Source organism: Rattus norvegicus, chromosome 15, assembly GCF_021556685.1.
Source record: "Rattus norvegicus strain SHRSP/BbbUtx chromosome 15, alternate assembly SHRSP_T2T, whole genome shotgun sequence".
Taxonomy (NCBI): domain Eukaryota; kingdom Metazoa; phylum Chordata; class Mammalia; order Rodentia; family Muridae; genus Rattus; species Rattus norvegicus.
The window spans coordinates 96,143,224-96,167,602 of NC_141548.1; positions in this window are offsets into that span (position 1 = coordinate 96,143,224).

The following is a 24,379-nucleotide window of genomic DNA, read 5'->3' on the forward strand; positions in this document are numbered from 1 at the left end:
CCCAGGGCCTTGGAGGGCATAATATAGATGTCTTATTTAAGCTCCCAGGGACTAAACCACCAAACACAGAGTACACATGTCTCCAGCTGGATAAGGTAGCCGAGGAAGGCCTTATCTGGCATCACTGGGACGGGATCCCCTTGGTTCTCTGGCGTCTCGATGACTCAGCCTAGGGGAATGCTAGGCCACTGAGACAGGAATGGGTGGGCAGGTGGAGGGGCACCTTCACAAAAGGAATGGAAGGGAGAATGGAGGGGAGAGGATAGGTTTCTTTTTGTGGAGGGGAAACTGGGAAAGGGGATAAGATTTGAAATGTAAATGAATAAAATAACCAATAAAAATATGAAAAAAGAGAAAGAAAACCCAAATAGCCACTTACTTCGTCTTAGTACATTGAAAATACATGAGTGTGCTTTAAGATTTGCTCACTGCAAAGGGATGCCATACAAGTTTTACACAAGTATCAATGGTTTGCTACAGTAAATCACCCTTTCCAAATATGGTATCTAAATACATTATTAATTATTAAGTAAGAGATCATAACATTAAATATCTATAATCAGTCGTAATTTGCTTACAACAAAGTATTATGGGTCATGTAGAAGAGCAGTGATTGGCTAGAACATTGTCACTCATGTATGTTCTTTTCCTAGTGCAAAAATCATGCAGTACAATTAACGGATGCTTTGCTGTTTAAATTGTGTGCATATCTACATTGGCTTTACTGTAGCATGTTAATTGTAAGAACATCTGATGCACGTGAAAAGCTGATATTTAAAATGACTGATTTTATAAACTGTAAGATTCATATTAAAGTACCTCTGCTCTTCTTTTTAAACTAATGACTAAATACTGCCTATCACCTATAAGGAGCCATCAAGGTTCCTCTCAGCTTCCATAACTGAAAAGGGTACCGTGTGTGCGACACTCAAGCATCTTGATGAATAATGCTTCCCGGAGGTAGTAATTCAGAAACAAACATGAATGCTTAACTCATTTCCTATCAATAACTGTCAAACAGAGCTAACTCAGTATACTGATCTGCCATATAGTCCTGAGTTTTATTGACATATTACATCCATGAAATAAATTTATATACAATAATATGAGTGTAGTCATATACATGGAGGAAGTGTTAAAATAGACACAATCACGCTTGTTGGACTGCATCTTCAGCCTTTAAAGAATACACGTGTCCTATCCTATTTCAGCTCCTCGACTGTGTAAGAGACTTGAGTGATGACAGATTGGCAGGTGGATAGTGGAGTCCTGGGTTAGAAGCACAAAATGAGCAACTCAGTTGTCATGAAAGAGTTAGATTGGTTATGAAATATCACTTCTCTTTTTAAAATGTGTGTGTGTGTGTCTGTGTGTGTCTGTCTGTCTCTGTGTGTGTGTGTCTGTGTGTGTGTGTGTCTGTCTGTGTGCCTGTCTGTGTGTGTCTATGTGTGTGTCTGTGTGTGTCTCTCTGTGTGTGTCTGTTTGTGTTATCTGTCTGTGTGTGTGTGTTTGTGAATTTGTATATGTTAGTTTCCTTGTGCATAACTACTGAGATTTATAAGATATTTACTATAAACTCACATAGTTCTTTGGTGCAAAATTTTAATAGCATTACAGTTTTAGGCTTTTTGAAATGAATAATCAGGCGATAAAATAAGGTGATTAAATTAACGGTATTTTAATGTTTAGCTTAGCTGTACTCCTTCTGCAGTTACTGCTTAGGATTTGTCCGCTTTTATGTCTGTAAATATCAACCATTCTGCTTGCTTAAGGGGCAGGGAAGGTTTGGAAGCTTACAAGATTCCACTGCAGTCAGGTATTTGCAGTTTGGGAGTTCCTCTTAGGCAAATCTGCATACCTTTTTTTTTTATACAAAACTCATTTAATTCTTCGAGTATTGTTTAGCCATTGTTGATATATCAAGGGTATAGCTTCCTCTCATTTATTGGAGACATGGAGACAACCTCACAGCAGACTTCACGGCTCTTAGAAACTTTCTCTTTAATTATTTTCCTTTATTTATCAATCATAGGTTATTTCAATATAATTGTTAACATGATTGCATAAATATTAATATGAAATTGTTGTTAATACTATTTATTTGTGTCATTTACTTATGGCCTATTTACTGACATATTAATGGTAAATGCAAGTTTTATTTTTGTGGTATATTAAAAACCAATCTGCTCATTATACTGAGAAGGTATACCCAATAGGTAAATTAAGTTCAGCTAGAATTACAAAATCATGATTTTCAAAACCAATTATTTCATAATAAATAGGATATATTCATTGATAGCCATCTTTGATTTTTATTCTCAATAACAAATATTTGCTTATCTTCAACAACATGATATTTGTTTGTCTCCAAAATTATTATACAGTTATAAGTCACTTTTAGTCCCTTCTCATCATCAGTTACTTACCGCCTCAAGGATTTAATTTCTTGTTCCTTTAATGATATGTTGTTATATGTATTCTTGTTTTGGATATCTTTCACATAACACTTTACTTTCTTGACTTTTTACTACTTGCTTTTAATTCTTGACCCTCTCATTTCATGGAACTTTAAAGAAGAAAATTCACTACAATATTCTATCCTGAGTTTATCTGCATCTCTAAGTATATTTCTATGTAAAATGTTTGTCCACTAAATCAAACATGGCTTTTTACTTTTAGTTTCATTGTAATCTAATTCAAGGACTTTCTTGAATCCATTTCCTATTCTTCTCTTAACCAAGATGAAAATTTATATATTTAATTTTTATGTGCTATTGTACACATAATGAGTTTTTACAATTATTAACCCATATCCAGATGGGAAATAACATTATCAAATAAGATATATGGATTTAATGACTTTAATTTTGAGTAAGCTCCTTTACTTTGCTCTGTGATAGTATTGTCCATAGTGACTACTGAGCATAAATATTCTCATTATCCTGCAAACTCACATGGGAACCTTCAAAGGGATGTCAATGTTGTGTATTCTTTCTGTGGAAGAAAAAAAAACTATATTTAAGCATGTGAACGAATACCCTATTTACACATTGAACTTTAAATATACTAAATTTTATTTCAGTTTTGAAACAATTTTGTCATAGTATTTTTGACTAGAAAATTCTAGAACTACTTAACAACATAAATGAAAATTTGAGTCTTCTTTTATACTATGATCTTAATGTATCCCAAAATCAATGTGTTGACACATAAATGCCATTGTGATAATTTTGACAAATATAACCATCATTGGAACTGACTAAATAGCATGGGCTCTGCATTCGTGAATCGATAGATATAGTGTAAAATGATTAAGGGAACCAGTTGTCATCCTTTGTGCTTTATGCCTCTCATTAAGTGCGGTCCATGTTTGTTCCATCTAAAGAACAAGATACTGTCATTCACTTTGGAAGAAAAGAAGTCACCATCTGAAGAAATTGATCTTTTGAGGGTCTTATTTTTGTTTTACTTGTCTCTGGATTATTGAAAATATGAATGTCTGTTGTCATTTCAATAAGTATATTAAGACAAAGTAACATAGTGTACTAAGATAACCTACTATCTGAAAAGAGACCGCCAACACAGCATAAAGTTATGCATATGTAATGAATCAACATTGCATATGGAATGAAATAGTTTAATTAAACTAACTATAATTGTGCTAGAATTATTAATTCTTGACTACTAGACAAATCACTGCACATCTACAACTTATAATGATTTTCAGTCTAATAGAAATAACAACAAAGTCAATTGTTAGCAACTTCATATCTAGGTCAGGAGAATAATAATGGCGACCCCTATGATTTAGAGTCATAGCATCTCTTACACTTACTTACATGTGGTATTATGCTGGGGAACTTCCCAGGCTATAGAATGAATGGAAAAAGGCACAACACAGCATTAAATGAAGGTCAAAGACTGATGATCTGTGACCTTATAATTCTCCCTTACTATTTTGTGCTGATAAGGGCTGGTTTCTTTTCTCTTACTATTTTGTGTTAATTGATCTTATTTCTTATTATTCTGTAGCTAAATGCCTCTGGTTTCTGGTAATAAACTCCTGCTAGCAGCAGCAGGGAATTAAGAAGAAAAAAAGGCTTAATTGCTAGGACTCTTTTCTCTCTGTCTCAAGAAACTCTCACTGGTCAGGCAAAAGGCATAGAATTCAGCAACTCCTTGTAAAACAGAGAGGAAAAAAGAGAAAAGAAAGAAAATCATTTACACAGAGAAGACACACACACATACACACACACACACTCTTTGGTTGGGCCTGACCACCTGTAACCTCAATTCCATAATTGTTCATACATACATACATACACACATACTCATTTCTGTATGTATATAATAAAGACATGCATTATATATAATAATTATATATATAATATTATATATATATATATAGATAGATATAGATATAGATATATAATGGTGGATGGAGCAGAGCCCTCTAAGCCACACAAATACATTTGGGTAGATGGGGCAGGATACACCAAGACACCACTCTTTACTCTCTGTCCTTTTTTTTACCTTTTAGACAAAGGTTCTTTAGAAAATTACCTCATAGCTAAAGTGTTACACAAATGGAGTGTTACGGAAGAATATAGATAGTAAATTCAAAGCATTATTTCATTCCAAAAGCTCCTTATATGTTCAAAGCAACATTTTGGCAAGGCCTTATTTTATTATACTATACACATGTGGCTTCATCCTTGCACCTGATGTAGAATGAATGTTTTTTCTTGACCACAAATTTGTCCCAAGGCTATTTCTTTTCTTAGTGTAATTGTTGCTTGAGTAATCATTAAACTATGTAAAAGTGACAGGTAAGGTATATCAGTAGCAAGAAGCAATCCTGGGATATAGTGTCCAAGGATCGTACATTCTTAGAGGTCACCCATCATAGGGTATACAAAACAGTGAGCCAATTACTAGATGGCTTCTGACTGTGTTTTTAGATTCACACGTGAAAGGGCAGAATGCTGTGCAAATCCTCTGTATTTCTTCTTAAATCCTACTGAAGAGCAGGACTGAATAGAATATAAAAGATATATAAATATACAAAATATCATATATGGTCAAAGGAAGCAGAAAAATATGTTCATTTGCAAAATAAATCTAGGGTGAAAGTCCACAACCCAAGTGTTGTTAATTGGACTTGTCGAGGGGGATGGTGAATAAAGAATATTTACTAGAAATTATATAAGAAAATGGCAATTCAATTGGTGTTTAAATTCTTGTAGCATTCACTAATATCAAGATGAAGTCCATGACTAGTAATTTGTTAAGGTTCTGAGTGAATTTACTTGCTGTTAATCATGATACACAATGTATAACCACACTGTAAGTTTAGAACAGAGGCAGAAGGAACACCCATTCAGAGCCTGCCCCACATGTGGCCCATACATATACAGCCACCAAACTAGATAAGATGGATGAAGCAAAGAAGTGCAAGCCGACAGGAACCAGATATAGATCTCTCATGAGAGACACAGCAAGAATACAGCAAATACATAGGCGAATGCCATCATTAAACCACTGAACTGGACCCCCATTGAAGGAATTAGAGAAAGGACTGAAAGAGCTTGTAGGGGCTCGAGACCCCATTTGACCAACAATACCAACCAACCAGAGCTTCCAGGGACTAAGCCACACCCAAAGACTATACATGGACTGACCCTGGGCTCCAACCTCATAGGTAGCATTTAATAGCCTAGTAAGAGCACCAGTGGAAGGGGAAGCCCTTGGTCCTGCTAAGACTGAACCCCAAGTGAACGTGATTGTTGGGGGGTGGGCGGTAACGGGGGGGATGAGGAGGGGAACACCCATAGAGAAGGGGAGGGGGAGGGATTAGGGGGATGTTGGCCTGGAAACCGGGAGAGGGAATAACAATCGAAATGTAAATAAGAAATACCCAAGTTAATAAAGATGAAAAAAAAGTTTGTAACAGAGAGAGGTGACAGTACATCAACTTTTAGTATAATGTCTTGAAAAGGGATTTCACCCCAAATTTTACATTTACATATCATGCAAGAACGGTATATATGCAAACATATATATGTGTATACATCATATGTATCATATACATAAATCATGCATGTTATATATGTACATAGGCATATGTACATACATGCACACACATATATGTATGTATATATATATATATATAAAATCTGAGTGATTGAAGAATTAAGACAAGAAGTAGTAGCTTAGTATGTTTTAACATGATTAATCTCTTAGTCATTTGTTAAAAAGAAGAAACTGATTAAGAGGAGTGGTTGGGCTGTTTTTTTCTGCATGCATTTATTGACTGAAGTTAATTTCCTTCTCACTGAGAGCAGAAAATTTAGAGTGAAACTTTTGGAATTTCTACGTGCTTTATAGCTTGAGACCAAAGAAAGTCAGAATTGATGAGTTCTTTCTCTGAGTTTGTTTATATAGTGGACTACGTTGATGGTTTCTGTATATTGAACCATCCCACATCCCTGAGAGGAGTTTACTTGAACTCGATGGATGATCATTGTGATGTGTTCTTGAATTCAGTTTGTGAGAATTTTATTGAGTATGTTTGCATCGATATTCATAAGGGAAATTGGTCCGAAGTTCTCTTTCTTTGTTAAGTCCTTGTGTGGTTTAGGTAGAAGCATAGTTATGTCTTCACAGACGGAATTGAGTAGTGTTGCTTCTGTTTCTATTTTGTAGAATAGTTTGTGCAGTATTGGTGTTAGGTCTTCTATGAAGGTCTGATAGAATTCTCCACTAAACCCATCTTTTTTTTTTTTTGGTTGAAAGACTTTTAATAACTGCTCCTCTTTTTTTTAGGAGATATGGGATTGTTTAGATGGTTTATCTGGTACTGATTTAACTTTGGTACCTGGTATCTGTCTATAAAATTTTCCATTTCCTCCTGATTTTCCAATTTGGTTGAGTATAGGCTTTGGAGTAGGATCTGATGATTATTTGTATTTCCTCAGTTTCTGTTGTTATGTCTTGCTTTTCATTTCTGATTTTGTTAATTAGAATACTCTCTCTGTGCCCTCTGGTTAGTCTGGCTAAGCATTTATCTATCTTGTTGATTTTCTCAAAGAACCAGCTCCTGGTTTTTTTTTTTTTTTTGATTCTTTGAATAGTTCTTTTTGTTTTTACTTGGTTGATTTCAGCCCTGAGTTTGATTATTTCCTGCCTTCTACTCCTCTTGGGTGAATTTGCTTCTTTTAGTTCTAGACCTTTCAGGTGTGCTGTCAAGCTGCTAGTGTATGCCCTCTCCAGTTTCTTTTGGAGGCACTCAGAGCTGTGAGTTTCCTCTTAGCACTGCTTTCATTTTGTCCAATAAGTTTGTCATAAGGGTGTCATAAGTGTGAAGTTTTGCCTTCAATTTCACTAAATTCTAAAATGTCTTTAATTTCTTCTTTATTTCTTCATTGAGTAGAGCATTGTTCATTGTTCAACGTTCATGTATATATGGGGGTTCCATTGTTTTTGTTGCTATTGAAGACCAGCATTATTCCATGGTGATCTGATAGGATGCATGGGATTATTTCAATCTTCTTGTATCTGTTGAGGATTGTTTTGTGACTTATTATATGGTCAATTTTGGAGAAGGTACCATGAGGTTCTGAGAAGAAAGTAAATTCTTTTGTTTTAGAAAGAAATTTTGTATAGATATCTGTTAAATCCTTTTGGTTGACAACTTCTCTTAGTGTCTCTGTTTAGTTTCTGTTTCCATGATCTGTCCTTTGATTAGAGTGGGTTACTTAAGTGTCCCACTATCATTGTGTGAGGTGCAATGTGTGATTTGAGTTTAAGTAAGGTTTCTTTAATGAAGAATGTAGGTGCCCCTGTATTTGGAGAATAGATATTTAAGATTGAGAATTCATCTTGATAGATTTTTTTCTCCTTTGATGAATATGAAGTATCCTTCCTTAAATTTTTTGATGACTTTTGGTTGAAAGTCGATTTTATTCGATATTAGAATGGCTACTCCAGCTTGTTTCTTTGGAACATTTGCTTAGAAAATTGTTTTCCAGCCTTTTACTCTGAGGTAGTGTCTGTCTTTGTCTCTGGGGTGTGTTTTCTGTATGCAGCAAAATTCTGGGTCCTCTTTACGTATCCAGTCTGTTAATCTATGTCTTTTTATTGTGGAATTGAGTCCATTGATGTTAAGAAACCTTAAGGAATAGTGATTGTTGCTTCCTCTCATTTTCATTGTTAGAGGTGGAATTATGTTTGTATGACTCTCTTCTTTTGGTTTCATTGCAAGGAGGTTACTTTCTTGCTTTTTCAAGGGTGTAGTTTCCCTCCTTGTGCTGCAGTTTTCCATCTATTATTCTTTGTAGGGCTGGATTTCTAGAAAGGTATTATATAAATTAGGTTTTGTCATGGAATATCTTGGTTTCTCCATTTATGTTAATTGAACGTTTTGCTGGGTACAGTAGCCTGGACTGCCATTTGTTTCCTCTTAGGGTCTGTATGACATCTGCCCAGGATCCTCTGACTTTCATAATCTCTGGTGAGAAGTCTGGTGTAATTCTGATAGGTCTCCCTTTATGTTACTTGACCCTTTTCCCTTCTTGTTTTTAATATTCTTTCCTTTTTGTGTGTGCATTTGGTGTTTTGAATATTATGTAGAGGGAGAAGTGTCTTTTCTGGTCCAGTCTATTCGGAGTTATGTAGGTTCCTTGTATATTATGGGCATCTTTTTCTTTAGGTTAGGGAAGTTTTCTTCTATAATTTTGTTGAAGATATTTACTAGCCCTATTATCCTTAGGTTTGATCTTCTCATTTTGTCTTGGATTTCCTGGATGTTTTGTGTTAGGAGCTTTTTACATTTTGTATTTTCTTTAAGGGTTATTTCAATGTTTCTATGATGTCTTCTGCCCCTGAGAGTCTCTCTTCTATCCCTTGTATTCTGTTGGTAATTCTTGCATCTATGACTTCTGATCTTTTTCTTAGGTTTTCTATCTCCAGAGTTGTCTCCCTTTGTGATTTTTTTTGATTGTTTATATTTCCATGTTTAGATCCTGGATGGTTTTGTTCATTCCTTCACCTGTTTGGTTGTGTTTTCCTGTAATTTTTTAAGTGATATTTGTGTTTCCTCTTTAAGGATTTCTACTTGTTTATCTGTGTTGTCCTGCAATTCTTTAAGGGAGTTATTCATATCCTTCTTAAAATTTTCTATCATTATCATGAGATGTGATTTTAAATCCAAATATTGCTTTTCCAATGTGTTGGAATATCCAGTATTTGCTTTGTTGGGGAAACTGGGCTCTGATGATGCCAAGTAGTCTTGGTTTCTGTTGCTTAGGTCCCTGCACTTATTTCTCACCATCTGGTTGTCTTTGGTATTAGCTAGTGACTTGACCCTTATCTAAGCCTGTGTGTCAACACTTCTGGAGACAGGCTTTCTTTCAGTGGGATCAGGGTATACAGAGCTGTGTCACAGGGTCTGCTCTGGAGTAGGTGGAAACAGGAAGGATCCTTTCTCAGACTTCTCCTTGGTTCCTGTGTCCTGAGGGCTCGATGCAGGTTCATGGGAGCAGAAGTGGTGGTCTTACCACTGCTCTCAGGTGTGTCAGAACTCCTGGAGACTGGCTTTCAGCTCTAAGAGCACACAGAGACCACAAAGATCCTCTACCTGACTTCTCCTAGGTTCCTTTGTCCAGTGGGTTCTAGGTGGGTTCCTGTTGGGCCAGTAATGTGAGCAGAAGTAGTGGTCACCCTTGAGCTCTCAGGATTGTCTGCACTTCTGAGTATCCAGCTCTTTCTCCCCCATGTGATTTGGGTAGAGAGAGTTGTGGTTCCAGGTCAGCTCTGGGCGCAGGCAGAAACTGGAAGGCTTCTCAAAATAGTAGATAGAAATTCCAAGTGTTTGTTGTGGCTTTCAAAGCCCTTCAAGCTTTCTGCTTTCTGTCCATGTTTTCCACTCAATGGGCTTCCTCCTCTGTCTGCTGAGTGCTCACAAGGAGTCCACAGGCACTGACATTCTTCACTTGCTCATTACTCCTTTCTTCTCCATCTGGACTCTCTCTCTCCTCTAGCCCCCACAATGTCCTGTGAAGTTTCAAAATTGATGAGTTATTAAAGATAAATTGTCTCGCTTGTTTCATTTCAATATTTTAAACATGCCTTTTATTTTGTTTCACTCTATTCTATTTAGTAGGAAATGAGTTTAGTTTCCCTACACAAATAACAACAATGATATTAATGTGGGAAGAATGTAGAAATATTAATAAATAAGTGAAAATGAGTTATACAACTTAAAGAAACTCTATTCAAATAGATGTTTAAGAATTCTAGTTATTCTGAGCTTATGGGCTTCTAGAAATTAGGTTTTCTGAGCTAATGTGGGTAGAACAAACAATAACATCTACTGTGTAATTACCTCATGCTATTCTTAAGGAAAATAAATATATTGTCTTCAAATTACATGTGTAATGCATAGTATTATGAATATACAATTTTAAAAATGAGGTATCCCTCCACGAACATCTTGGAATTTAAGAAAGGGTCTGTGAGATAAGAAAATTTGCAAACTGACATATGACTCAATACTCACTAAGAGTTTATCAGGAGTAGCCAGAGGTAGTGAGACAAGCTCGTCCTATTTGAATTTTGCTTCATCACTATCTTTTGAAAGTCAACAATTTGTTAATACTTTGACAGAAATACATTGAATAGTCTGGCCACCTAAAGAAATAGAGGCAAGAGATACAGGAGAAGGCAATCTTTCTCTCTCCCTCCTGATGAGACCTTATTGGAAAAAGACAACAAAGCCAATTTAATCAGCTTTCCATTCATGATTCATGAGTTCAAAACTCCTAACGCAGTGTGTATTTTTACATTTTTCAGGTCAATGAGAAACTAACTTTCCTTGACTATCTAGACAGAACTTGTCAGAACTTGAGGCTCACTGTAATCTAAACAATAGTCACATCAGAATATTATTATTTCCTGCAATTATCTCTTATTCATTTGTCTGTGTCTTTGTGGGGAAATACTCTGAAGATTAGGAATAACAGCAGTTTCCAGTTGAAACTGTTGTTAGAAGGTAATGACTCGCAGTCTTCAGCTAGAAATTCTATGCTCAGCAATGGATAAAATAATTACAAAATTAGCCACAGAAGTGTAGGCTTAGATATTTTAAAATCTACTTTTATTAAGGGCTATCCAATGTTTTAAACCCCCTTCTAGTCCACCACCCAAAGGTAGGAGAAAAAAGACGATAAATGCTAAAAAAAAAAAAGGGTGAAAAGAAGTAGGTTTTTTTGTTTGTTTTGTTTATTTGGTTTTGGTTTTGGTTTTGTTTATTGTTGAGGTGATTCCAATCTCCTTTTGTCAGGATACCAGCAGTCTAGTTCAGTATTGTCAGGATACCAACACAAATCGGCAGCAGTGACAAGATCCCACAAAATACCCAGACACCCACCGAGTTGGCTCAAGTAAAGTCATCTGGAGTGACCAGGACCAGCCAGGATGCCAGGAATCCTCTATCAAGCTTCTCTCAATGAAGTGAAGATCAGAGAAAGTGCAGGACCAATGAAGTGCTGTACGAGTAGCTAATGCAAGCACACCGTCACTGTCCTTTGAGTCCTATTTAGACTCTGCAGACTTCATGTGTCCTTTCCCAGGTCTTGCCTCAGCAAGACACTATGTGATTCTGTATCACATGACATATACAGAAACTTCCACTTCAAAAAAAAAAGGAGGAGATGGGAAGGGGGAGCAGAGGAGAATGAAGAGTGGCAAGGGTAAAATATTTTTGAGTTATTCTTTTCAAAGATACTAAATGTGAAAGAAATATAACCCTCAGCATATAAATTTGAAATTTTCTGCAGAAATATTTCATAGTTGTTCTGATTGAAATTAGTAACTTATGATTCAAAGCAATACTGGTATTCCCAAAACCTTAATATTGTCTCATTTTAAATGAAGAGAGTAGCTTACATAATAATCATCTGTAACACTGACTCCACGTACTTTATTAACTGACATGAAACTTACATAAGCTATTTCAAAGGCAGATATTTGGCAAAAATATCATATTGATATAATGATTTCACTTTAAAATATTTAATGAAAGTACTATGATTAACAGTTTCAGAGTTTTGTCAATAGGTATTATCATTCTATTATCACTGATGAAGCAAACAAAAGATGAGAAATTGGTAAAACTATCTCTCCAACTCTCTGTAAATCCAGCCTTCAATCATATTTCATTTATGCATTTTAGTGTTATATCTACACATCCCTATCTAGTGTCTGTCTGTCTGTCTGTCTGTCTATCATCTATCTGTCTATCATCTATATTTCTCTCTATCTTCTGTCTATGCACATATATAAGTGTTACATGTTTGTGTGTACATATAAAAAGCATGTGTATTTATGTATGTATATATCTATACTTATTCATACACATGCACACACACACAGTGTCAGAAGAGAGAATTAGCATTAGCGACACTGGAATCATATGCTGTTATTGGAAGATATTGGAAGAATTGAATCAGTGTCCTCAGGAAATATCACCAGAGTTCTTAACTGTAAAGCCATCTCCCCAGTCTTTATGATCTCTGCTTGTAACTATTATCTTTAAATAGATAACAAATGCTCCTAGTATGCCTGAAGGTATCAGTAATTGTTTTCAAATCTCTTAATATTTCTCCAAAAATTCAGTCTGGATTCATGATTTTTCCTTTTAAACTAGATGCACGCATCACTCAGAACACCACACTACTATGCAGGATAGGATCTGCTATTCTAATACATGACATCACCTTATGTAAGAATATTATATTCCTGAGGTATCATCTGTGACATCTCTTCAGCTCTGTCTTTATTAATATGCTGAATAAAATAGAAATCATTGTTAGATGTCAACATTATTAGATTACATTGAACCAACACTGGAGCTTTTTCAGATTGAGGTTTCTGTTCCTTTTACTAACAAGTTGATATCGGGATTGTTAGAAATGGCAGTATCGCTTTCCATTATTTCCTTAATTGGCTTACCTTCATTATTTGTTCGATTACTATCCACTTAATCAAAGATCTAGAGAGATATATTTGTCCTTCAATTTTCACTGGTAATATAAAAGCTCAATGGCATTTATTTTAGCGTTCAAAAAAATTGCAACTTTATAAAATTTTTCTCACAACACACACGTTTTCATCTGAGTCTTCCTAAACAGTAAGCTTCAAGCACATCACTTATACCTCTAACCATAAAGAATGCGGAAGACAATGTGCAACTCAGTATTTCTGGCTCATGGGGGTTTCATGTTCCTCCAAAGTATACGCGAACTTCCAGACTCACGTAAGTATTGATTAAGCTCACAGACCCATTGGAAAACAGGCATGATGCAACAACTCTTCTGTGCTATGTTCTCATCCTGTCTGCAGTGTTTTTGTTAAAGTCAACGGTTTTGCAGAATTGTTGCCGGGCATTGGAAAAAATGTTGTTTTATTTTTCTTCTTTTCTTGAAGTGAAAGAGCAGTAAAATTGGGCGAATTTCTTTTACAATGGAATGTGCCCCATTAAGTCAATGCTCAGTTATAAAAAGAAGGAACAGATCTTTATTTCTTCGATTACACTTTAAATTGGAGTCCAGAGCTTGATGGTGCATGCTGACAAGATCAAGGCCGTCGTGGAAGCAGGAAATTCGCACTGCCACCAGGAGCTCTTGTTGAGGGTTTTTATTCTTTCATTTTTAATGAGAAAATGTGTGCAGAGAGCGTTGTTTTTAGAGACTCGTGCTGCAGATTAAGCATTTATTCCTGCTCAGACACTACCAACTTCTAGTAGAACTGAATTTTGACACAGTGCTTTGCAGCTAATTAGCTAATTCATCAATCTGTAGAAGTAGAGAATAAACTAATAACCGAAGGGTGAATGACCAGTATGTGAGACATTAAGTTTTCTCATTTGAGACACATAGTCATATTTAATACAGGATTTAAATAATTATTGCCAATATAGAAAATATCAATAAAGGAAAATAGCAGCAAAGTTTAGTAACTCATTAAAAATCAGAGAACTATAATCCTCAGTTTATTATTAAGTTATTCTTTCCACTTGTGTTGTAACCTAAGAGAGAACACAGAGTTTCTTCAGTACTTATGTTCACTGATTACTTTTAGTATATAAAAGAGGACACAGGAGTCAAGAAAAGGGTCTACAAGAGAACCTACCACACACATTGTTTCAGAGTTATCTTTTTTTCATAGAAAACAATAATCTTTATTTTAACATTTTACAACCATCCATTGATTTCACATTTTATAATCACACTGCCATACAAAAATATAATGTATTGTTGGTCATTATCCAACTCCTTTTATTCTCAGTGAGTCTTTCTGTTTGGTGTGTGTGTGTGTGTGTGTGTGTGTGTGTGTGTGTGTGTGTATGTGTGTGTGTGTTTGTGTGTGTGTGTGTGTGTGTGTGTGTGTGCGTGACTCTGAGTTTCATTAGACTTGCTTACAAAACTGCCAGGGGGAAAACCAATATAGGAGTGTATACCTTGTCTGAAGTACCATGTTGAAGAGTATCCTCTCTTCTCTCAGACTTTAACAGCCAGAAAGATTAAGGAGTGATGGGGGCGTGTAAAGTCCATCTCTGTCCATTCAGACAGGCTCAGTTTTCTGGAGATTTTGTGAAAGTGGCCTTTTCATCAAATTCACAGTTAAAATTATTCCAAAGCACGTGGATATTTCTCTTCACCTTAAACAAGAAACGTGTTAATTTGGAGTCAGTGATTTTTCTTTCAGGAAGCACAAGAATCCTGTGAGTTATACACTATTTTATATGGAATTTTAAGCATTTTTCCATTATATTATCTCTCAAACATTTAAGTCATGTGGATTTGTTAGTAACAAAATTATTTTTCGATTGTGACCACAGATATTTACATACTAGAAATTATGAGGCATATTAAATATAATTGGCATGACAATTAACTGACTTTTTCACAAAGTAAAATGTCTGTATGTGCTGCTTGTAAGTTATTTTATTTGACACTAACATCAGGGGAAGTAACACTTTAGGATCCTTCTCATTTCATCTTCTTTGGCTATGTTTTAGCAGCTAGAAGCTATATGTTCTTTGTTCATTTGCTGTATAAGTATTTACAAGATTAAACCATGCACACCAAGCATAGTGTTGCAAAGGCAGAGGGAGATAAATTCCTGTGGAAGGCCAGTCTGTCATATTGTAAGTTCCAGACCAGCCAGGGATATATAATAAGACGCTGCCTCCCCATGATAAGAGAACAAAATGTCCTTAAATCCTAGGGAAAAGTAAATTATCAAGAAAAAATGGAGGGCACACTTTGGGCTTATATTGATAGAGCTAGATAGAACAGAGTCAAGAGAAGGCACTCATCCATGAACTCGCTCAATCCTAAGATTATTTATATGATTTAGATGCTTTCTGTAACAATTTTATTCAAATATTCTTATGGTCATGAGTGGCAAGTTTTATGTTTATCATATAGTATTGGAAAACCTGGGTTAGACTTTTCTTCTCGTGCAAATTTTAGTTAAGCACATTTTCAAATAACTGATCCTATCTTGAGTTGAAATGTGCTGACCTAATAATGATTGCATTTCTAAAGACCAATGGCTTCCTGAAATTGCCACACATGGTCTGCATCATATATAGATTTAGGGACCAACAAAGAAGAGTGTTCACAAAGGAGCTATCTTGTTATCAAACTGACTGAACAACACATTAAAGAAACATATCTTGAATATTAATATCGGTGTCAACTGAATTTCACTTGTAGCATTGAGATCAAATTGGAATTTGCTACAGAGGCGAATGCCAGCAGCAAACTACTGAACTGAGAATAGGACCCCCGTTGAAGGAATCAGAGAAAGAACTGGAAGAGCTTGAAGGGGCTCGAGACCCCTTATGAACAACAATGCCAAGCAACCAGAGCTTCCAGGGACTAAGCCACTACCTAAAGACTATACATGGACTGACCCTGGACTCTGACCCCATAGGGAGCAGTGAATATCCTAGTAAGAGCACCAGTGGAAGGGGAAGCCCTGGGTCCTACTAAGACTGAACCCCCAGTGAACGTGATTGTTGGGGGGAGGGCGGCAATGGGGGGAGGGTTGGGAGGGGAACACCCATAAAGAAGGGGAGGGGGAGGGATTAGGGGGATGTTTGCCTGGAAACCGGGAAAGGGAATAACATTCGAAATGTAAATAAGAAATACTCAAGTTAATAAAAAAAATTTTAAAAATTGGAATTTGCATTCTAGAAAACTTCTATTTCCTTCAGTAGTTGTATTGTAACTGAAAAAGAACATTATTTAGAGAGGATGAAGGTAAATAATAATCTTTACTGAAGAAGAAGAGTTTTCTGTTACAGATGAAAGAGGATGGACAAAGCCCTCATGCCCAAAAACTCCATAATTACATTCTGTGGTATCTGTATTATTGTAGGTCATACAATCAAGGGCTTTGTAGTGCTTCAATGTAGAAAGTATAAGACTGGAAAATAAGGTGTTTTTTTTTTTTTTTTTGACAATCTTATCTTTAGAGTAGGCATTCTGGCATGTGTAAAGACTCAGTCACTATGGCAACTTCCTGAGAATTGCTTAAAAATACCTGAATTTGTCCAAGAACTCATGCAAAATTTCCAGGAATTCTACTTCCTTGTTATCATGAATAAAGCAGCAGAAAATGTGGATATTCAAGTATGCATGTGATAGAACATCTGGGGTTCTTAAGTTTATGATCAAATATGGCATAGTTGGGTCAAGTGGTCCTTTTTAAGTTTTTCATCCCTTCAAACCGGTTTCTGTGATAGCTGTACTAAAGTGTACGGACATTAGCAGTGCATAAAGGTTACCCCACATTCTCAGCATCATTAGTTGTTAGATTCTTAACTACAGTCATTCCGATGGGGATGGAGTGGTATCAAAGATGTCTTAATGTGCATTTGTGCGACTGGGATGTTGAGCACTTCAAAATACTTATTGGCCATTTGTGTGTGTGTGTGTGTGTGTGTGTGTGTGTGTGTTTTAAGAAGCCTGATTTTTAGTCCATTTATTGGTTGGCAGGATATTTATTTTTGATATGTTTTGAAGTCATGTTTAATATTTAAATCCTTATCCTAACTCTGAGACTTAGCCTCCTTTCTGCAGCACAGCTGGGAAATTTTCCATTCTGTAGGTTTTCTCTTTTCTTTATTGATATAAGTAAGGAAAAGTTAAAACTTTATATAATTGGATTTTATTCTGGAATGAAAAATGAAATTTTCAGAAAGATGATGGGATATATAAAGTATTATAAACAAAGTGATCCAAACTCGGACAAACTAATAAAACAAAAGTTTCTTCCTTATAAGTGGATCTTACCTAGTAATGCATACACATACTATATAGACTGCTATAAGTCACTCAAATGGAGACGCTGAGTAAAATGATGTCCTGGAAAACATAGTAGGGCAGCAAAAAGCCATAGGAGACATGTAAGCAGAAGCACAAGAGATCAACGTTGTAGGAGCCATGCTAGGGAGGGAAGTGTGAGGTGAGGAGACATCTCTAAATCACACTATGTTTAAACATCGTATAATAGCATCTAATATTTGACTGCTATTTTCAAAATAAAGTAAAAATAAATTTAAAAAATCAAAACCTATTTTAATGGTTCACGCGGATCCATGATGCTCAATGGCCACACAACAAAACAAGTATATTTGTAGAGTTAGAGGCCAGTGAGAGACCGGGACTCCAACGTTTTACAATGTAGACTGGCCCTTGAGGTCATTTCCTTTACACGGATGAATAGAGAACATAAGGTTATGTGCACACAAGCACTTACACAAGCATCAGCGGCCACACCCACAGACACAATGATGCTTTGTATTCTGATGGTTAAGGAAGACAAATGTGAAAAAAATATGAAGTATATGCCTGGTAAATCTCACTTTCACATTTGTATTTGTACAACTAAATTTGTTTCTTTTTTGAAGTGAAACTGGGAAATGTAGATGAAACTTGGAGAAGTATTTGAGATAAGAAGGTTCAGTGCCTATTAGTTTACAGTTTTGTTTCCCCAGGGACTCAACAAAATCAGTGCAAGTACTTAGTGGCTAGTATAACTTTCATTTGGGCTGAGGGTGAAAAATCAATTCTTGAAAGCATTCTGACTTCTTCATTTTATGCTTTTTCTTTTCTTTTCTTTCTTTCTTTCTTTTTTTTTAGAGCTTTGAATCTAAGTGCTAAGTGTTTGCCCACATGTTCAAGGACATTCGGTAAGTGAGATATGTGGTGACAAATTGTCTTTCAGTTCAGAGGTGTTACACCAAAACCTTAGTGTTACCTTGCAAATGAAAAAAAAGCTTCAGAAAGGGGAACGTAGCATTCAGAGTGAACAAAATATTGGCCTGGTATATTCAAATATTTTCAAATCTATGTAATGTTACATTAGTTTTAACTTCTAGTTTAAAATTATTTTCTCATTAGATATGAGAAAATGAATGAATACCAGATACCGTGCTATTGAGGGTAGACAGAGGCATTGCAAGCAAGGTGGTTCAAAGTCACATGCATATGTTGCAAGTGTAAAATATCTGGACCCCCCTAGGGCCTAGTTTTCTGTCAACTTGATGAAAACTAGAGTTATCTAAAAGGAAGGACCATTAACTGAGTAAATGCGTTCATTATACTTAGCGGTAGGCAATCCTGTGGAACAATTCTGTAATTAATGATTAGTGGAGAAGGCTCATTCCATTGTGGGTAGTGACATCCCTGGGCTGTTGGTCTTGCTTTCTCTCTGAAATCAGGTGGACCTGGCTAGTAAATAGCCCCTTTCCAAGGCCTCCCTCTCAGCTCCTGATTCCAAGTTCCATCCCACTCATTTCTTCTCCCGATGTCCTTCAGCAATGAATTACATTGTGGAAATGTGCGAACAAAATGCACCCTCTCCTCACCAACCTGCTCTTCATCATGCTATTTTGTCATAGCAATAGCAACCCTAATTAGGGCAGTGGATAATGTTAATGTATTTGAATGTGTAAGAATAAAGAATTTTGCTTAAGAAATTACCTACTCAAGTAAGAACACCAAAAACATAGTTAATTCTACCTAATAAAAGGGTGCTATATAGTTAATTCCACCTCAGTATTAAAGCTCAATAATCTTAAAGGGTGCTCTGAATTACGTGGTTGATACAGGATAAATGATTCCATTCATAATGCTATGAGCAATACACTGTGAGCAGGAGGAACCTGCAGATGACATAGTGTCACCCATATATTTTCCTCTGAAGTTACAGAAATAGACCCTTAGCATCCAAAGCCTCACGTAGGAAGTTTCAATGTAAGCAATCTTCATACTCCATTCTTTTCATTCATGCGTTTATTGTGTCTGTGCATGAATAATTGTTTGAAATTACTCTCTGGAGTGCACTATAGGAAAATTAATTATTTCTTTCCTGGGGTATGTGAGCCGATCTGCCTATCAGCACAAGAAATGTATAATTTAATAGGCACACTACAAAGAAATATAAGCAGAAGGGTATCCCAAACACCCAATATTATCCTTAAAACTTAAAAAGTATGTTATTTTTAGAACTTTAAATAGGTAAAATTAAATTTCAATAATTTTATCCTTTATATGTGTGTTTCTCCTTAAAATGTATTTATGAAATATCAAGACAACAAAGATACCTATGATCAAGAGACTTAAAACTCTGAGAGAAAAACACTTAGATTTATAATATAAGTTTGAAGGTTCAAGAGGGGATTAGATATCAGATACTTAAGGGTTTTGCATACCTACATGTTTTAATAACAGGTAAAATAATTGTGTATGATTATTAAATTCCATATATCATTTATAATTTGTTGATCAATATATTTGGAAAGCTTTTGTTGTATGTGCATAGATTTGTGTAATGAGTTATAGGTTTAGAAAGTGAAATATTTCAGATACTATTATACTAGTTTATTGAAATTCAGAAAGTGAAATACAGTCGTGAAATAAAACCCTCAGCTTCATCAACAAGAATTTTCACTTAAATGTCTAGTAAATTTTAGAGTTTACTGGTCTAAAACTGTGATTTTTCATGTGAATGGTTCTGTGACCAGTTCATGAGTAATTAGGTTGATTGAATAAAATCTAATTTCATGTGATTATTTGCATTCACTTACCAAAAGACAGATACTCTGCCAGTAAATACAGGATAAAATCCCAAATATAGGATTTAAGAGGCCATTTGCTTTTAGCACACTGATAGATTTGAACATTATTTTCCAATTTTAAAATGTAAAAACATAATTTGTGAATATTGTTCTTGCTTTGTGCAAAATATAATATCCATGTAAACCATGCATCTATCTTACACACAGTCTGGCTATATTAATTTTGTTGTATTGGGAGATTAAAGCAATAAGAAATCATTATTGCTATACAGATAATAAAGAAGACATCAGGCCTCATCATAATATCCTTCAACAGTTGCGTATTTAGTCTCCATAAATACATGATATCCTGCTGACATTCCATAAACCAAATTACACAAAACCATCCCTGGTACTCTATAAACCTTGATCACTGAAAGACGCATGTCCTTACAGCCCTGAATGCATGTGAGAAAATGTCAGCTTTTAAAACAAACATAAAAAGCAATAATGAAGACCAGAAAAAAATGTTTATTAAATTATATGTTCATTAATCAGAAACTTAAAGATGAATCTTCTAAACCTAATACAGCACTGTCTGTAGAAATTTCTTAACTGAGTTTATTAACTGCTTTGGAATGAGGAGTGCAAAAATATTCTATTTTCCAGAGCATATAAAGTGCTGATAATTTATTCTATTAATGGCATCCTGATTATCAAATAAAATATGAACATAAGCAAAGCTTGCAAGAACTTTTTCCCCAATTTATGCCTTGCAATTGAATATATATATATATATATATATATATATATATATATATATATATAATTAATGAAGAAAGAGAACATGATTTTGAGAAGAGTTTCTGAAGTAAATTAGGAATGGTGAAATTTTGAAATTATATTATAAAGGAAAAAATAAAAAATATAGCAATAATTTGTGTACTATACATCTAAAGAAAAACATTAGCATTAACATGTGGTGGTCCCCTTTGGTAATCTGGGTACATAGGATGGTTGTCATGAATTCAAGTTTAGTCTGAATTACATATTTAGCTCACAGAATAATCTGAACTGTGGGGCCTTCTAGGTTTCGTGTACGATTCCATATTTCATGGTTACCCCATCTCTTTTAAGTTGACAGAAATATGTCATTTTTACCTAAGTGTAGACTAAGTGGATTGCTTTTTGTATTACTCATTTTATTCCTTCACATTTCAAACGATATTCCTCTTTCCAGTTACACTCCACCACACCCCCCTCTCCCCCTCCCCTTTGATTCTATGAGGGTGCTACTTATTTTAGTCCCTCTTCTTCTTTAACATAGATTTCACTCAGCAAATTAAACCTGGGAATATCTGTATTGAAAGTTTGTTTTCTAGTGTCCTCAATTTTTTTTCCTGTATGTTACTTGTAAAGTAAACATCTCTCCAGCTAACAAACTCTGTACTTCACGATGGTGACCTCCCTCCAAAATAAACTTAGGTTGTAGTAGCACAAAAGTTGAGGGGGTAACGTGACTGGATTTACGGTCCACTCCAAGGGATGGTCTTCATGCCTGGTGCTGAACAGGTGGTTAAGGACCTGAGAGTAGTTCATGGACCTAGAGGAAACCAAATACTAATTTGCTGTTAAAGCAACACAGCAATGAACTTACTCCTAATGATATTCTGCTATATTTATCTTCAGTCAGTGCTTTACTCAGTCACAATCTGAGAAGCTTCCCCCTGCAGCAGATGGAAACAGACACAGAGAACCACAGCTGGTATATGCCAGAGAGTGAGAGATCTTGGAACACTCAGTTCTCAGTGGGGCATCTCCATCAAGTCCCTCCTGTGATGGTTCAGTGATCAAGGGCTTCTCAAAACAATAGGACTAATATATACACGAACGCACAGAACCTCTGGCAGGATGCACAGAACCTCGGCAGGTCTAAGCCAAGAATGCTTCCCAGGGCTGAGAGGGAAAGTGGACACAAACTCCTGTCCCCTATCCAGAATTGATCTCTGATTGATAGTTGCACACAAATGAAAATTCGTTTTCTCCAATCGAATCTCACTGGGATACAAGCCGCTCTGAAGGGCCGACCAAGTGTTCAGCTATAGATGGCCAACCTAAAATGAACTTCATGGTCTGATTGGAATTCTATGATCTCACAGTGCTTTGTCTGGTCATTTTTTGTTTCATCTTGATAGTCATATGCTTGATTGTTATGGTTTCCAATTTTATTTTTATGGGTTTTCTGCAAGTGTGAACATGTGTGTCTCAGAGTCTATATTTTTTGTGTCTGCTTCTTCCTTGGTTTATTTAGCTTTACTGTTTCCTTCTTTGTCCTAGTCTGGTTAGTTTCTATTTATATTAACATTGTTGGTATTAGAAGCCTGTTTATATTTTATGGAACAGAGAAAAAGTGTGTGGATTTAGAGTGGGGAAGAGAATACAACCTGGGAGCAGCTGGAAAAGCAAAAACTATAATCAGAATATATTGTTTGAAAAAATCCATCTTCAATAAAAGGTTATTGACTATTAATATGTTTATATTTCCTGTTATTTTTGCTTGTGTACATACTAAGATTATAATATATTTTCTCATTAATCTACCTTAGCTTTTCCCAATGGGTTTCTTGCTGAGGTAAAGAGCACCATCTTGGTTCTATAGACTGACTAGAAAATCACAGGTATTTCTCTGTCATATCTGTGCCTCCATGAATAGGTTACTGGTCTGTGTCACTGTGTTGTGCTTCACCTTGCTCTCTTCCTCTTCTCTCTCTTCTCCCAGCCCCACTTCTTCTTTCTCTTACCTGTGTTCTTGATGATCAAGCTGAGTTCCTCACACTTGTTCTGCAAATACCTTACCAACTGACACATTTCATCAGCTCCCTGTATATATTTCAGTTCAAATATTTGATAAATGTGAACTTCTTCCAACATGATTAAGGGATTATTTTTCAGCATAATTTTGATGGAATTTTTATCTATGAAAAATGCTAGCTAAATGCAGAAAATGTCTCTTCATTGAAAAGGTCTTTCAATATCACTAAGGAACTGGTACATACACCACACTAATACAGCACATTCTTGTTCCTGTTCTTGAAATTGGTACTTATATCACACTAATAAAATCTTGTTCATGTGTTTATCCACCTTTACAGAACTGTTCAGTGCCCAGACAATGGCAACTTTGGGTCTTTCCAAAGACTTGCTCTAACGCATTACATCATGGCTAGCCAAAATGTTTGTAAAATTATGCTGTTAATTTTTATGATAGTCTCATATAGTGTTGGTTTGTTCCCTTTTAGGAAGGTTTAGAATGACTTGTTTCAACCTACTTTTCCAACAATCCCTAGACATTTACTGTACTATATTACATAATGTAATGATGTCTAAGAATCCGGATATTGTTTTAATAATTTATAATATAAATTTACAAAACTATAAGAGTTTAGATAGACTGGGGTAGTGTACTGGCTGATTTTCTTTGTTAACTTGACACAAGCTGATGCTATCACAGAGCCTCTCTTGAGGAAATGCCTCCATGAGGTCCAGCTCTAAGTTGTTTTCTCAATTAGTGATCAAGGGGGAAGGGACCAGCCCGTTTTGGGTCATGCCTTTCCTAAGCTCATGGTCTTGGATTCTATAAGAAAGCAACCTAAGCAAACAAGGAGAAGAAAGCCAGTAAGCTGTACACCTCGATGGCCTCTGCATCAGCTCCTGCTTCCAAGTTCCTACCCTGCTTGAGTTCCTGTCCTGACTTCCTTTGGTGATGAACAGCAATGTGGAAGTGTAAGCTGAATAAACCCTTTCCTCCCCGACTTGCTTCTTGGTCATGATGTTCTGTGCAGGTATACAAACCCTGACTAAGACATGACTAAGACTGATGGGGACAGTCCAGTAGGACTAATGATAGTAATAGGATAGAAGAAGGAGGAGGAGGAAGAAGAGGGGAAGGAGGAGGGAAAGAGGTAGAGGAAGAAGAAATAGAAAGATCTAGGAAGCATACTTATCATAAATTGATCTTCATTTAATTATGTAATTTGTACTAAAGGCCATGCCAAGTAAAATACAGCATTTTCTCTTGACCAATCATATTGAGACAAAGAGTTTTGGATCCTGGAGGACATCACCAAAGTGCATTTTCTCTAATATATGTAAACACAGGAAGGACAATAACATATAAGCTTCCTGTCTTGTGATTAACAAGCAGACCAACCAAAGGTCACTAAGCCCGCAGGCATCCAAAGGCTT